Genomic DNA, 14494 nt, shown 5'->3' with positions numbered 1-14494 from the left:
TGCCAAGACACAGAGAAATACAGATTTCGTGAGATGGAAAAGAGATAAACGGTAACATTACATTTGGGTGTTTGCTTAATGTTGACAAATTCCAGCTCCAAGAATGGCACGTATCGGTGTGACGCTCATATGACAAACATGTCTCTTGTCAAGATGACTGTTTAAATTGCGAGAGCGGTGGCACAGTGGTTAGCACGCTGCACGACAAACCCAATTACCCGAGTTAAATTTCCACTCACGCTCAACACTATTGACGATTATCTCAGCCGGTCCTGGGCCTCCCCTAGGTGGACTCAGCCTCAAGTGAGTACCTGGTGTGTTGTGTAAACATTTCCACTGGGGAGACAAAGGCGGTCGGGCGTGGTGCTGCCCACCCTTGTGTGGCTTCGTAGGTATTCGCGGACAGCACTTGCTCTAACAGCATGGTAAGGCTATACGGGGGAATCTTTGCCTTTGTTGCGGTGACGTGGCCCAGCGGGGAGCGCGCTCGCCACTCGTTGCAGAGGTTCGCGGGTCGAATCCAGCAGGCCGCCCTGGTTAATACTGCGGTGGTTGTGGGATTGACCACGGTAATACCACGTGCCGTCTGCTTACTAACAGCGACGTTATTCGAAACGAGTAGGTCGCTGTGTGCTGGCTTCGTCGTCTAAATTTTCTAAATTCTAAAAGCGACACCGCAGTTCACTCAATTGTAATTGCACCCAGCAACAACGTCGCCCCCCTTTGTCTACAACTCCCTGCAGACTGTGCGACACACAGCAGCACCGTCCTGCGCGACACACAACAGCACCTTCCTGCGCGACACACAGCTGCACCTTCCTGCGCACGATAGGAATGATCGCGCCAACACCACGCCTGCTCAACCCACTGTCATTTTTCTGGAATGTTCTGCTGTGGGGCCGCCGCCCCGCAACGGGAGGTGAGTGTGGTGCTGGCACGAACCTTCCTCCAGGTGACAATGGGCAGTGGCACGGCCTTGACCTCGCACGACAGGTACACCTGGGAGCCCGTCACGTTCACGATGTTTTTGGGAGTCGTCACGATTATGGGGGCTGCACGCAAACCCGCACACACAAGTGCAACGCACACGCGGCACATCGTTAAAGTGCACATCACCGCACCGGCCACCACATTGCACAGCACCGCACATCAAAACACAGCACATCACCACTCCACGTACCACACTACACATCACCGCACCACGTACCACACCACACATCACCACACCACGTACCACACCACACATCACCACACCACGTACCACACCACACACCACCACACCACGTACCACACCACACACCACCACACCACGTACCACACCACACATCACCACACCACGTACCACACCACACACCACCACACCACGTACCACACCACACACCACCACACCACGTACCACACCACACACCACCACACCACGTACCACACCACACATCACCACACCACGTACCACACCACACACCACCACACCACGTACCACACCACACATCACCACACCACGTACCACACCACACACCACCACACCACGTACCACACCACACATCACCACACCACGCACTACACCACACATCACCACACCACGTACCACACCACACATCACTACACCACGCACTACACCACACTGTATGCCACAAACCTACCAACAACGTTTGCACAAAGAGTGAAATTACGCTTGTACGTTGTTATCGTCAAATCGCTACCATTTACTAGCGCTATCGCTGACACTTATATCCAAGCAGCCAAATGAACAATACTGTATTATACTGGAACAAATAAACAATACTGTATTATACTGGAACAAATAAACAATACTGTATTATACTGGAACAAATAAACAATACTGTATTATACTGGAACAAATAAACAATACTGTATTATACTGGAACAAATAAACAATACTGTATTATACTGGAACAAATAAACAATACTGTATTATACTGGAACAAATAAACAATACTGTATTATACTGGAACAAATAAACAATACTGTATTATACTGGAACAAATAAATAACTGATTATGGGAGCGCTGGGCGGCAAGGGGGTCTACTGCACACCACTGTTGGAATGCTGCAGGAAGTGCATTTTTTGTTGTTGTGACGAAATCAATAATTTCCCAACACACGCGGCTCTCAGCGGCCACATCGACCACGGTGACTCGACGCGCGGTGTCCAGCACGCTCGATATCGCGGCTCCCAGCAGAGGCGCAGATCTTGCACCGTCACCACCGCCACCACCAACACCACCACCACCGCCGCCGCCACCACCACAACCACCGCCACCACCACAACCACCACCACCAACACCACCACCACCACCAACGCCACCGCCACCACCACCACCGCCGCCACAACCACCGCCGCCACCACCACAACCACCACCAACACCACCACCAACGCTACCGCCACCACCACCACCACCGCCGCCACCACCACCGCCGCCACCACCACCACAACCACCACCAACACCACCACCAACGCCGCCACCGCCGCCACCACCACCACTGCCACCACTATTTCGATCCGAGCCGCGCCTGCCCCGTGTGATGTTGGTGCCGACCGCGGTAGCCACATTCGAGTTGTACACGGACGCGTTTACATCGCCAGCAAACCGTGAATAACGCAACAAGCGCATTGAAGAGGCGCTCTCGCTGCCACCCACACCCATTGGCCACACACGGGAACTGGTGGTGCCGCCGCTCTTTGTTTGCGACGTTCTAGCGACGGCTCGGAATCAGAATCAGAGCATGAATGTTTACTGTAGGAAGATCAATGGGCTCGCATATTGAGCATGTATCATGTACGTTGACTCATTAACCCCCCCCCCCCCTTTGCACAAGTGTGGTCACCACATCTACGCCTCTACATAAGGAACGACACGGGTGGGCTTCTCCACAAATCTGGCTGTCGCCTGATGAAGCTAGTTGTAATTACTGGCGAAACGTCGTGCTCAGATTGTAAATGTGGTGGCTTGGCTCTCCAACACACAGCCCGTGTTGCTGTACTAGAGACGAATTGGCACGTTCTGTTTACGTGACAACCCTTACTAATTCGCTGTGTCGGGTGGTGGCGGGTTTAACGACGCATTAATACTTACGCGTTCTAACTAAATGAACCCTCTATTATGGAGGAAGATGATGAGCTACAAAGCTCAGTAGGGGCGGGTAAGAACGTCACAACAACAACAACAAACAATACAAAAAGGAGTGCAGAGTAGGGAAAAGGAAAACCAATTCTGCTCTAGCACCGTAGAGCGACCCGGGGTGGGGGGGGGATGCAGTCCCGCTTGCTGTGCTGCCTCGGCTTTCTTGTTGGCAGGATGAGTTTTGGGGGCCCGGGAGTTCCTGCTCGGGGTTTGCCGGATCCCGGGAGAGCGACCCCGTCACTCCCCACCCATCCTCGCGGCACGACGACGCCAGCGCCTCGCTCCGCGACCCCCTCCTCCTCCTCCTTGCGACGCGGCGCGCCCAGTGCCGGATTATATTTAGCGTAGTAGCAAAAGTAGCTACAACATATGTTGTAGCTACAACATATGTAGTAGCTACATGTGTAGTAGCTACATAAGTAGTAGCTTCGGGCCCCACACTTTCAAGGGCCCCGCGCTAAATGCTTTCAAACTATCAGTTCCGGTTCAGTGATTCTGCACCTGCTCTATTACTATAGTACTATACTGCTTTCAACTTTCATGAACGACTGGGTGTTTAAGATTAGCGATTTGTCGTAATATCTGGCTGTATAGCAAATGAGAAAATACAATTACTTCACTATGCAAGTAAAAAATATGTTTTAATATGTATGTGTTTTTGTATTTAGGCCCCCTTTATAGCATACTAGCGGAAGTACCCGGCTTTGCCCGGGTGAAAAATATATTTCTTAAAAACCTTACATATATATACACAGATACTAAGGTACAGTGGCGGCTGGTGATATTTATTTTTGGGGGGGCGCATTTTTTTTATTTTATTGAGGGGGGCAAATAAATATAAAGCAGTACCAAAAACCATTTTGACTACTTTAATATAAATTTTGATGATCTTTATTTACATTTCAGACCAAAAGAAGTACCAAAAAGCATGTTTCCTACTTGAACATAAATGTTTCTCTTTTATATACATTTCAGACCAAAGTACCAAAAAGCATGTTTCCTACTTGAACATAAATGTTTCTCTTTTATATACATTTCAGACCAAAGTACCAAAAAGCATGTTTCCTACTTGAACATAAAAACGTTAGTTTCATGCTATTATCAATATGGCTGCGGCTACTTTCATGACGTTTGCATTTGTCAGAGAGATGTTTGAGGTCTCTTACCCTCGTCGTTGTCCACAAAACTTCAGTGCCGACACTTTGAAATAAAAGACAGGGAAAACAAAAAAGAGAATTGCTAACATCACATCCAGCCAGCCACCTCCGTTTCTCATAACAAGCGCGGGTGAAGCTTCGTGTGTAGCTTCGTCCTCTGTCACTGGCCTGCTGCTGGATTGTAAATCGGGTTGGTCCGGTCCGAGATCCTTTATCTTTTTTATTTCTTCCAGCGAAAGCCTTGTGAAAGGGTTTTTTTGTAAATAAATTACAGAATTTGGATGAACTGCTGCCATTGTTTACACAAAAAATTTGATCAGCCTAGCAAGTGTCAAAGTGGTGTCGCCTTCGCACTCGCAGTAGTGGCCTACAGCGTAAATTTGAATGACAGGTGACGAGAACCAATCAGATTGGATAAAATAACATGTATCCAATTCTGATTGGCCAGGGACGCAACGACTTGCGCCCCGAGGAGAATCTTTAAGAAACCAATTAGAGACCAGCTTCAGGTCACATGCTGTCCGAAAATGTAAAGTCTCACATAGACATCCATTTGTCCGGCGCCCCGCATGAAACACATTGAAAAACATAGAAAATAGTTGACCGATTAAAGCCAGTTTTTATTAAATGCTGATGCTTTTCTTACTACCAGCCGGCACATCGTATGAAAAAAATATTTTATTTATGTATTTTTATATAAATTTTGTATACGTATATTTCTAGAATATTGATGGGGGCGGCGCCCCTGCGCCCTCTATTGACGAGCCGCCACTGCTAAGGTATTGTCAAAGCTCGGTGGGCTGTTTGTACATTTCTCCACCAACAAATATATAAGAGGCTTTCACAAGTCCAAAAAGTTGTAGAAAGTGTGGGGTAAATAGTTGATGTCAAAATGTTTCTGAAAATTGTGGTCTCCCCCCCCCCTCAAAAAATATATTTACCCCTCGTAGGTATATATACTAACAACACCTTACATACAACAGAGGAAGTGGTATCTATTGACTCTGTAGTAGTATCTACTGACTGTACCGTAGTATCTACTGAGCCAGTAGTAGCTACTGACTGTGTAGTAGTATTTAGTGACTGTAATAACTACTGACCATAGTAGTATTTACTGGGCCTACAGTAGTATCTACCGACTATATACTCGTAACGACTAACTGTATAGTATCTGCTGACTCTATAGTTGTATCCACTGACTATAGTAGTGACTACAAAATCTATAGCAGTATCTACTCACTCTATAATAGTATCTACTGACTCTAGTAGCAACTCACCGTAGCAGTATGTACTGACTGTATAGTAGTATATACTGACTGTAGCAGTATTGACTGACTGTAGTGGTATATACTGACTGTTTTAGTATTTACTATAGCGGTATCTACCAACTCGTTGGCAGTATCTACTATCACTACAGCAGTGTATACCGACTGAGGTCGTACCTGCTATCACTACAGCAGTGTACTGCTGTGTTGGTACCTGCTATGATTACAGCAGTGCATACTGCTGTGGTGGTATCTGCGATGATGAGAGGAGTACATATTGTGGTGGTGGTACCTGGTATGATAACAGCAGTGCATATTGACTGTACTCATCATTCACCCTCACCATTCACCACTCACAACTCACCCTTACCACTCATCCTCACCACTCACCACTCCCACTCACTATTCACCATTCACCCTCACAACTCACCACTCACCAACCTCCCTCACCAATCTCCCTCACCACTCACCCTCACCACTCACCCTCACCACTCACCCTCACCACTCACCAATCACCACTCACCCTCACCACTCACTCTCACCACTAACCCTCACCACTAACCCTCACCACTCTCACTCACCACTCTCCCTCACCACTCACCACTCACTCTCACCATTCACCCTCACCACTCACCCTCACCACTCACCCTCACGACTCACCGTCACAACCACCACTCACCCGCACCACTCAACTTCACCCTCACTACTCACCATTCATCCTCACCAATCACCACTGACCAATCATCACTCACCACTCTCCACTAACCCTCACCACTCAACCTCACCACTCACCCTCAAAACTAACCACTCTCTCACCACTCACCCTCACCACTCAGCACTCACCCTCACCACTCACCCTCACCACTCACCCCTCACCGCTCACCACTCACCCATCACCACTCACATCCGCCACTCACCCTCACCACTCATCCTCACCAATCACCCTCACAACAACCACTCACCCTCACCGCTCACCACTCACCCTCACCACTCACCCTGACCACTCACCAATCACACCCTCACCAATCACCACTCACCCGCACTGCTCACCCTCACCACTCACGCTCACCCTCACCACTCACCCCTCACTAATCACCACTCATAACCGCCACTCACCCTCACCACTCACCCTCAACACTCACCCTCACCACTCACCCTCACCACTCACCCTCACTACTCACCACTCATCCTCACCAATCACACCCTCAACAATCACCACTCACCCTCACCACTCACCCTCACCACTCACTCTCACCACTCACCCTCACAACAACCACTCACCCTCACCGCTCGGCACTCACCCTCACTACTCACCCTCACCACTCACCACTCATCCTCACCAATCACACCCTCACCAATCACCACTCACCCTCACCACTTGCCACTCACCCTCACCACTCAACCACTCACCCTCACCATTCACCCTCACCACTCTCCCTCACCACTCTCCCTCACCACTCACCAGTCACGCTCACCACTCACCCTCACTACTCACCACTCACCCTCAACACTCACCCTCACCTCTCACCACTCACCCTCACCACTCACCCTCACCACTCACCCTGACCACTCACCACTCATCCTCACCAATCACACCCTCACCAATCACCACTCACCCTCACTGCTCACCCTCATTGCTCACCCTCACCACTCACCCTCACCACTCACCACTCACGCTCACCCTCACCACTCACCCCTCACTAATCACCACTCATAACCGCCACTCACCCTCACCACTCACCCTCAACACTCACCCTCACCACTCACCCTCACCACTCACCCTCACTACTCACCACTCATCCTCACCAATCACACCCTCAACAATCACCACTCACCCTCACCACTCACGCTCAACACTCACCCTCACCACTCATGCTCACCACTAACCCTCACCACTCACCCTCACCACTCACTAATCACCTCTCACAACCGTCACTCACCCTCACCACTCACTCTTACCACTCACCCTCACCACTCACCCTCACAACAACCACTCACCCTCACAACAACCACTCACCCTCACTACTCACCCTCACCACTCATCCTCACCAATCACACCCTCACCAATCACCACTCACCCTCACTGCTCACCACTCAACCTCACCCTCACCACTCACGCTCACCCTCACCACTCACCCCTCACTAATCACCACTAACAACCGCCCCTCACCCTCAACACTCACCCTCAACACTCACCCTCACCACTCACCCTCACCAATTATCACTCACCCTCACCACTTACCACTCACCCTCACCACTCACTACTCTCCCTCACCACTCTCCCTCACCACTCTCCCTCACCACTATCCCTCACCACTCACGCTCACCACTCACCCTCACTACTCACCCTAACCACTCACCCTCAACACTCACCCTCACCACCACCACTCACCCTATTCCCGTTTTACAAACTTACTTACGTGTCGCCAAGTATGCTTGAGGGTGATTGGTGATTGGTGAGGGAGAGTGGTGAGGGTAAGTAGTGAGGAATAGTGGTGAGGGTGAATTGTGAGGGTAAGTGGTGAGGGTGAATGGTGAGTGGTCAGTGATAGTGAGTGGTGAGTGATAGTGAGTGATAGTGAGTGGAGAGGGTGAGTGGTGATGATGAGTGAGGGAGAGTGGTGAGGGAGAGTGTTGAGGGTGTATACATTTTTTGCCTATGATGACAGCAGTACATGCTGACGTTTTGTATGTTAAATGTAAAAGCTAAATGTGTGAATGTGTGTGTCGGAAATGTTAAGGGCGATCCTAAAGGAATCTACAACCTTCGATGATTCCTTTGCGCGATTCAAAGAACATTTTTTACCAAAAACGACACATGTGTTAGTCCCTGGGTAGTAAGTGTTATTTTCTATACGCTGACATCTCAAAAGTTACAAGTTGGAGAAAATTCCCCTCAAACTTAGTTTTTGAGATACAGACAGTGAACAAAATTTTAATTGTAAAAATATATTTTTTTTTACCAAAAACTACACATGTGTTAGTCTCTGGGTAGTAAGTATTATTTTCTATACGCTGACATCTCAAAAGTTACAAATGGGAGAAAATTCCCCTCAAACTTAATTTTTTTTGACACGGACAGTGATATTTACAAATGGAGCTATTTTGCTAGGAAAAACCTGTGCATTTGTGTAATTCTTTCCTTTATATAAAGTTCTGGTCACAAAAGCAACATGTATGGGGAATAATAGCCATCTTATATACTTAGGAGGCTTAAGCAATATAAAAATAACACTTTTTACCCAGGGAAAAATCGTGGTGCATAGTGTATATTTACTATCATCAAACATAACTTAATCCCTAACATCTTTTAATATATAAGAGTGATACAAAATAGTAAACATAAATATTTAAATGTTTTAACTGAGCTGTGAAGTTGCGTGACTAACCTCGTAGCTTTTCGACGGGAATAAGAATCTCCGCGATTGTTTGAAGATATCGGGGAGGGTGGGGGGAAGGTAAACACGCCCACTCGTGACATCCCCCCCCCCACCGAACACGGAGCAACGCCGCGAGTGTGTGCGAGTCTGAAAGTGTGAGAGCGAGTGTATGTGTGAGTCTGAGTGTTAGAGTGAGTCTGTGTGTGTGAGTCTGAGTGTTAGAGTGAGTCTGTGTCTGTGAGTCTGAGTGTGAGAGTGAGTTTGTGTGTGAGTGTGAGTGTATGTGTGTGTGTGAGAGTGAGTGTATGTGTGTGAGTCTGAGAGTGTGAGAGTGGAGTGTATGTACAATAATACTGTCTAATCGCTATAATTTTATTATCTACCGACCCTATAATAGTAATTGCACACATTGGGTTGGAAGGGGAGTGAAGAGGACGTGAAACTTTGATGAATTTACCTCAGAATCGCGTGTTAATGCGTGCGCATATTTGTAACGGGAATTCAAAATGGCGTCCACCCCGCAGCGAAGTTGTTGCTACCCGTTGCCAGGGGCAACTGCCGTGGTCCGCGCCGGCCGGCAATATTAAATAAATAAATAATTATATAACTAAATAAAGAGCAATCGCACTAAATCGATAATCGGTCCGATTTAAAATTTAGAGACGAAAAATCGGAAATGCCTAAGTTTACCGCGGGCCGGGGGCGTGCCCACCTGCAAAATTTAATCTCGGCGAACCCCACGGTCCGATAGCTAAATCCCCCGGAAGGGAGCGTACGCAGACGGACAAACAGACAGACAGACAGACAAAAAATGAATTATATAGGTTAGATGCCAAATAAAGAACATACCAAATAAGCCTTTAACTGTGTATGAATGTACGTTGAACTTCTTTCGCGCCGTACGCAGCCAAACGCGCTAATCGGAGGTGCGGGGGAGGGACAACAAACTGAACACAAAAATCAGTTATAAAGAAATGAGTTTTCAATCTGGATTTAGAAGTGCAGTGGCTTCCTAACATCGGGAGGAAGAGCGTTCCAGACGGCCGCAGAAGCACATCTGAAACTTTCCATGCTGCGTGCGATGGCGCGAGCATTTAAGTCCAGCGCAACCCCCCCACCCCCAACCAAGAGCCCATTCCGAGTCGCAGCCTCAGTCGACACGGGGCGGCAATTCTCCCAGAGGAGGGCGAATTAAACAAGTTCTGCCTCTCACGCCGACGTGCCGACCCCCCGCTCTGGACGCCGCGTGTTTGCGTTTCGGGGCGTTAGCCCGCACCAACACGCTCGTGTTAGCTCGGTCGAGTGAAAGGGTCCCTGTGTTTGTGAGTTCTGCCAACCGGCTGCAGCTCACGGGTGGGAGGGCCCTCTCGCTCGCTCGCTCTCTCTGGCATGCGAGCGAGAGAGTCCGGGCCGCCCACGTCAGCTGGGGAGGGGGGCCACAGTTCCTGTGCCCCGAGCGCGCGCGCGCCACTGATGCTGGAGTCGTCGGAGCGGAGAGGCGCGTGAGAACGCGGCAGCTTCCCCGCGAACGTCAAAGTGAGTTTCCTCTTCGCTCGCCTCTCCTCATCGCCAGTTTCCTTGTTCCCAAAGCTAAAGTCAACCGACGGCGCGCCGCAAGCTCGCGTTTCGGGGGACAGCGAGGGGGAGAGAGCGTGATTGATGGTGCTCTCTTATCACCGGCTTGGACGATTGTCAACTCTAACCCGACTTTTATTTCTCTTGGTCTCGAACTAAAGCACTCAGCAACCAACATCCAACTCGAGTTGCAGAGAGAAGAGAGAGACGTGAGACAAACGTCACTGGACGCGGCGCGTGGTCTCTTCTCGACGCGAGCGGACGGAGGAGGCGCGGCGCGATGGAGCGGGAGGCGACGGCGCCCGTGGTGCAGAGCCACATCAAGCTGGACGTCACGTACGAGGGCTCGGCCGCCGAGGTGCGCGACCTCGCGCTCAAACTCTACGCCCTCACCGTCCTCGACCCCCACACCACCCACTCCAGCATCGAGGTGAGGCCGCGCCCCCCCCCCCCACTAACTACCCCCCCAATCACCCCCCACTCACCACCGACCACTCCGCCTCTAAGACGGAGGATGCCCCAGGGAGGAATCGTGGCATCGGATTCCATGCGAGATGACCTCACAGTTGGAATTGACCAAACATCCCAATGCAGGATTCACTTAAACTAAACATATTGGGACTCCACGAGCATTTCCTGGCTAAATAAAGGGCATTGTTGAATAATACGTTTTTATTGTATGCATCCAGGACTCGTTGACTTGCCATGCCGGGCTAGTTGACTGTTGTCACGAGCAGGGTCCGGTTATCCTGAGGCTCGCACCGCTGATGGGGCACAGCGCCCCTCCGGTTGGGAGAGTACATCCCTGGCTCAGACACTACAGTCAAACATTGATGAGACGACTGTTAATTGGTAATGGTTTAAATGTATCTGTAATTAACAACGTTGCGCAATCAAGTTCGGGGCTAGAGTGTGTGGGGGAGGGGTAAGCGAGACGTGCCCATAGCCCAAAGTTCCAGAGTCCCACGGGGAGAAATAAATGTTGTTGTTCGGGAAATGATCGCTGTTGAGTCATTGTTGTCCTTCCCCCGGACATCTGATTAGCACGATTGGCTACGTACGGCGCGAATGAAGTTCAACAACATACACACGTTGTATCGATTCCATCTGAACAATATAACCGTGTCAAAGGGGAGGGTGCAGTGGCCACGCAGCAAGAACGACCCGGAATCGATTCGTGACTCGGGCACCTTTCTGCGTGCAGTGTTTATGCTGCCCCCCTGTTCAAACCAAGGTTCCCTCCGGGTTCCCTGGTTTACCCCCATAGCTAACGTCATACACACACAGTGTACATGACCCATAATAGAGAGGCCACAACATTTACAGCCAAATCTAGCTGTCGCCTGATGTACTCAGATTGTAAATGTTGTGGCTTGGCTCTCCAACACACCCGGTGTGCTGTACTAGTGACGAATTGGCACGTTCTGTTTACGTGACAGACCTTACTAGTTGGCTGTGTCGGGTGGTGGCGGGTATAACGAGACATTTACATATTTATGCGATCTAACCCAAAAAACCCTCTATTATGGATATTGGTCGCGAAAGCCTCCTACGTGTTAAACAGTGTAAATGACATTGACCAGACATTCCAATGTAGGAGGACCCTCCTCAAAGTATGGCTTTCCGAGAAAATTATTATAATTATCGGGTTAATGTAACGTAATCCTCCAGTTCTCCCCATCCTACAAAGTCGAACCCCTCCCCAGCCCCCGTGTCGCGCTCTGGCTCTGGTGTCTCGGGAGCAAAAATTCCAGCCCCAATTTCAGATCCAGCGAACTTCGTGCCCGCCCGCCCTCCGCCCCTCACCTCCAATCATGGGGGGCTCGCGTCGACCACAAGATCGCACTGAAGGGGGGGGGGTAAGAGGGAGCCTCCCTGTTCCGACTCTCAAACCGCCGTCCCCTCTCCAACCCGGATCCCCACCCTCTCCGTTGCCAGGCAGCGGCCCCTCATTACCCCAGAGCTTCTCGTGCACGCACCCCATCGCGGTGTTGTTACAAGGCCCTCTCGTCTCACCCACCAGCCCGGGCCGCACGCTGGGAGGCCGCTCGCGTCGGGGCCAGATTTCACGGCAGGCGCGGCCTCCCTCCCCCACTCCGCGTCCCCACGGCGCCGCGCGCGTGGCGGCTCTCGGCGGAGGCGGAATACAATCAGACGTCCACCCAGACCCCGGGGTGGGGGGCGGGGGGGTTCAGCACGGAACAGAGGGGGGCACTGTCAGGAAACCGAATACGAGTGATGGAAGCCGCGTGACTCGTTTCTGTGTGAACACACAGCGCATAGAAAAATACACCGATGGTTCATTGTGCTTAGGCAGATGAACGGTATTGCGTAGTTTAATATTCATCAGAAGTACAGTAATATATTGATTGCAGCAAAAACTATGAACGATTTGTGGGCTGGAGCAGAGAGTGGCGCTAGATTTGCAGGACAGAGAGAGGCAGACGTCTCGGAGGATGGAGTGGGCTGGATCACCGAGTTGGCCGGCGGTCTGAAGTGGGCTGGTCCGTCTCGGGGACAAAGTGTCCTCAGCAGAGAGTGGGCGACATGTCGAGGAGAGTGGGGAGGAGACACGGGGCTCCAGGCATCGAACTTCCTCCATCCCCAGTTCCCACCTCGTCCCTTCCTCGTCCGCACGGTGCGCCCCCCCCCCCGTGCCTCCCGCGCCCCCCGCCACCACCACCACCACCACCCCCACAAGGGCAGCAGCCGCTTTGTCCTGCGTCACCGCTGTGCTCGCGACACCGCAGACCAACTCGCCGACTCAACCACGGCGAGCCGAGTCGAAACAAAGAGCAGCGCCCCTCCTCGCAACACCGCCGCGGCAGCCGAGCTGGGGGCCACGAGCGGCTGCGGCGATCGCGCTCCGGGGTTGAGGGGCGGGGGAGGGGCGGGGGTTGAGGGGCGGGGGTTGAGGGGCGGGGGTTGAGGGGCGGGGGTTGAGGGGCGGGGGCCGCGTCCTCCCCCGGTTTCCTGCACCCGGGCGGAGGTCCCTCGTGCACCGATTATACCCCCCCCCATCCAGACCCCCCCCCCTCCAGACCCCCCCCCATCCAGACCCCCCCCCATCCAGACCCCCCCCCCATCCAGACCCCCCCCCATCCAGACCCCCCCCATCCAGACCCCCCCCCATCCAGACCCCCCCCCATCCAGACCCCCCCCCATCCAGACCCCCCCCCATCCAGACCCCCCCCCATCCAGACCCCCCCCATCCAGACCCCCCCCCCATCCAGACCCCCCCCCATCCAGACCCCCCCCCATCCAGACCCCCCCCCCATCCAGACCCCCCCCCCATCCAGACCCCCCCCCATCCAGACCCCCCCCCATCCAGACCCCCCCCCCATCCAGGCCCCCCCCCATCCAGACCCCCCCCCATCCAGACCCCCCCCCATCCAGACCCCCCCAATCAAGACCCCCCCATCCAGACCCCCCCCCCATCCAGACACCCCCCCCCATCCAGACACCCCCCCCCATCCAGACCCCCCCCCATCCAGACCCCCCCCCATCCAGACCCCCCCCATCCAGACACCCCCCCCATCCAGACACCCCCCCCATCCAGACCCCCCCCCCATCCAGACCCCTCCCATCCAGACCCCCCCCCCCATCCAGACCCCCCCCCCATCCAGACCCCCCCCCATCCAGACCCCCCCCTCCATCCAGACCCCCCCCCCATCCAGACCCCCCCCCCCCCGTGATGGGAAGCTCAATCGGCAGTCCCATTGTAGTCGGCGAGCGCGCGTTGTGTTGCGGGAGGGCGGCCACATCCGGTTGCGTGCTGGCCGATGAAGCGTCTCCCCTGAGGAGTTCCACTGCGCACTGGTGACCAGCGCGGTGAAGTATGGACACGTAACGCCGGCTACGAGGCTCTAGCCCAGCAGCGGGGTTGGCACCGGGGCTGTGAGCGCGGTGTGAACGGCGCGGGGGGGGGGGGGCACCGCGCTCCGTAGCGAGATTCTCGGTGGGTCTCTCGGAGC

The sequence above is a fragment of the Lethenteron reissneri genome, chromosome 17, assembly GCF_015708825.2.
Source record: "Lethenteron reissneri isolate LAM-NWPU_2019-01 chromosome 17, ASM1570882v1, whole genome shotgun sequence".
NCBI lineage: Eukaryota > Metazoa > Chordata > Hyperoartia > Petromyzontiformes > Petromyzontidae > Lethenteron > Lethenteron reissneri.
The sequence above is the reverse complement of the archived record's forward strand: the minus strand, read 5'-3'. Positions refer to the sequence as shown.